The sequence below is a fragment of the Rhododendron vialii genome, chromosome 13a (genome assembly GCF_030253575.1).
Source record: "Rhododendron vialii isolate Sample 1 chromosome 13a, ASM3025357v1".
NCBI classification, from domain to species: Eukaryota; Viridiplantae; Streptophyta; class Magnoliopsida; order Ericales; family Ericaceae; genus Rhododendron; species Rhododendron vialii.
In genome coordinates, this window is record NC_080569.1 from 13,627,152 (window position 1) to 13,631,037 (window position 3,886).

A 3,886-nucleotide genomic window follows, 5' to 3' on the forward strand; every position below is an offset into this window, starting at 1 on the left:
GGTCATTTTTTTTTTTTTGCTGATTTCTCGTGAGTACCCTTAAAATGATGTTCTGAACACATTGAGCGGCTTGGATCATCGAAATTCTATCAGAAAAAGGGAGGTCCTCATTTTATTAAGTTGAGGTGGTTCTTAGGAGAAGGAAACTATATATATATATATATATATTGTAAAATAAAATACAGCGGTTTTCTTTAAAAATGTATGGGCATACAAATATAGATTCTTCTACAGCCGTTCAATCGTACTTAGTGATAAGGTTATAGCAGTTGGATCGAAAGAATGAAGTGCTCTCTCTCTCTCTCTCTCTCTCTCTCTCTCTCTCTCTCTCTCTCTCTCTCTCTCTCTCTCTCTCTCTCTCTCTCTCTCTCATAAATTACTCTCATTGAGGCATTGTATTCAAAACCACCCATTAAGGTATTATTCAAATGAAAACCAAAATCATATATAACATTTGTACAAAATTGAAATCAAAGCTGATCACCGAAATCAAAACCAACATTCCTTTTCCTATTCGAAAACTCTATGGATACCGACCCGAGCACACCGACCATGGCCACCGACGATACACGGTGCCCACTTCGGGCCCCGCACGGATGATTTGACCTGTTCAATAATTTAAAAAAATAACAACTAGTGGGCCCGTAAAAAATTAGCTTCATCCAATATGTTTAAGTGTTTGATCAAATCTTTCAATTTTTGAAAAATTGAAAAAAAAAATGGAAAGATTGGATGAAAAATGAGAAGATTGGATTGAGCACTTATACATATCTGATGGAGCTGATTTTTTACATACCCACTTGGTTTTTATTTTAAAATTATTGAACGGCTCGGATCATCCATGCGAGTCCAGAGTGGGCCCCGCGAATGGTCGGTACATAAGATTTGTGTATTTGGGTCAGTATCCGTAGCATTCTTCTTTCTTATTTCTAGGCTATCAAACATACATCATGGGAAATCACCGAAAATAAAATTTTCTATACATCGGTTATATGATTTTCACATTCTTCTTCTTTACTTTCCTCTCTCTCTCTCTCTCGGGAAGTTCAATACCACCAAAATCTACTTCACCGAAACCACCGAGGTGAGTTCTTCCATTATTTTTTGTATATCTACTACCCATTTCATTTTCATTAAGATTATGATGTTTATCAATGGATATGTTGCATTATTGTTTATAGCATAGTTAAATTTGTTGGACACGGGTTGGTATATTGCACGCAAGTTTAGTATTAATTTGCGTGTTGTGATTGTTTGAGCCGTATATTGCACGTGAGTTCAGTATTTATTTTTCTGATTGTTCGAATCGTGCCTTTAAGCACGGACATACGCTAGTGTGTGTGTGTGTATATATAGTCATCTTCAAATGAGGAGGTCTTTATTTTAGTTAAAATAAGGACCTTCCATTTCTCTCATTTTTCGTTTGAATTTCGATGATCCGAGCCGCTCAATGTGTTCAGAACGTGATTTTAAGAGTACCCGTGAGGAATCAGCAAAAAAAATGACCGGAAAGGATTTCACCCGAGCAGTTTTTATTTGAACCGTTCGATAAAAAACAAATAAAAACTGCTCGGATGAAGCCTTTCCGGACATTTTTTTTTGCTGATTTCTCGCGAGTAACCTTAATTTCACGTTCTGAACACATTGAGCGGCTTGGATCATCGAAATTCTATCGAAAAAGGAAGGTCCTCATTTTATTAAGTTAAGGTGGTCCTTAGGAGAAGGGGACTCTATATATATATATATATATATATATATATATATATATATATATATATCGAAAAAGTTTCAAATGAGAACCTTTTAAAATGCAGACTATCCTTTCCTGATCGAATTTCGATGATACGAGCTGCTCAATATGTTTCAGAATGTGATTTTAAGAGTACCTGTGAGAAATTGGCAAAAAAAAAAATGACCGGGAAGAGTTTGATTTGAACATTTTTTTTAAACAGTTTAATAAAAAACTTTTCGGATGAAGCCCTTCTCGGTCATTTTTTTTGCTAATTTCTTATAGATACCCTTAAAATCACGTTCTGATCACATTGAGTGGCTCGGATCATCGAAGTTCGATTGGAAATGGGGAGAAATGGGGAGGTTTGCATTTTAACTAAAATGATGACCCCCTTAGGAGAGAATATATATATATATATATATATATATATATATATATATATATATGCATACATACACACACACACACACTCATACAACAATTCAAACACAACTTCTCACATACATGTGGGCCCCACACACATACTTTGTGTGGTCCCACATGTATGTGAGAGTTGTGTTTGGATTGTTGGAATTGAGGGATGGTGCTGTGTAGTGGTGTATGCAGCACCGTGCTGCGCACCACCAAGCCATCGAACCATGCATCTCACGGTTCGGAACTCATCTCGGTAATGAACGGCTCTCAATCGTTGGTTGCTAAGATGAGATCCAAGCCGTCGGATACACGATCCAACGGCTCGAAGATGCGCAGCACAGTGTTGTGTAGCTCACTGCACAACACCAACCCGAAGTCCAGATTGCTGTGTGTGTAGCATTGTTGATATATATACATGTATAGAGTAAACTTCCACTAGGAGATCCATTAACTTAGTTAAATGCGGACTTTTAACATGAGCCGTTGGATTGTGTTTTCAATGGTCTGCATCCGCTCAAAGATTGTGTTAGCCCCAAGGTTCTTGATTTTGATGATAACAAACACGACCTCGTTAGAAGTACATTAGTCAAATTGGGTTTCATTGGAATAGTATATTATTGTTGGGCTAATTTGGTTACTAATTATCAATGTAGGGACTTATAAGTAGAGGTGTAATATGGGCCGTGTCGGCACGGGCACGGCACGGCACGGCACGTTTGAAGGCGGCACGGCACGGGCACGGGCACGGAATAATCCTGGCACGGCACGGGAACGGCACGGTTTTAGTGGGCACGTGGCACGGCACGGGCACGGAAGTGAGCAGGAACGACACGGGCACGGCACGGAAGTTGATTTGGCACGGCACGGCACGGCACGGTCTTAGACGGGCACGACACTGGCACGGCACAGAAGTGGGATGGGGCACGAGTCACGACATGGCACGACACGGTTCTAGCACGGCACGGCACGGCACGGCACGGGCACGCGACACGGCACGGACACGGAAAGTTGACTTGGCACGGCACGGCACGGCACGACACGGGCACGCGACACGGCACGGGCACGAAAAGTTGACTTGGCACGGCACGGCACGGCACGGGCATGCGACACGGCACGGGCATGGAAAGTTTGACTTGGCAGGGCACGGCACGGCACGATCTTAGACAGGCACGACACTAGCACGACACGGAAGTGGAATAGGGCACGAGTCACGACACGGCACGACACGGTTCTAGCCAGACACGGGGCACGGCACGGGCACGCGGCACGGTTTGGGCACGGAAGTGAGGAAAAACGACACGGGCACGATACGAAAGTTGGCTTGGCACGGGACGGCACGACACGGGCACGGGCACGCAGGGCCGATCTTGAGATTTTCGAGGCATAAAGCGAATTTAAAAAATGAGGCTCTATATTTTTAACAAAAAAAATCAATGTATGTCAGTATGTGTCTAATATGAGGAAATGAGGTTAAGAGATTAAACTTTTAGCTTCATAATTTAACTAAAATAAAATTTTAAAACGATTTATACCATTAGAAAAAAAAATGAATCAAACGTATCAGTATCGCTCGATTATGTTTTTTTTTTTACTAATGAACTTTAATTGTAAGAATGTTATTTTTAATAATAAGAGAATTAATTGTTTTAAACAACTTTTATCAAATTTTGTTGAGTTCGAAGTAAATATTATGCTTTTATATAGTCAAAAGTATTTTTTTTTCCCTGTGATGTGAACTAC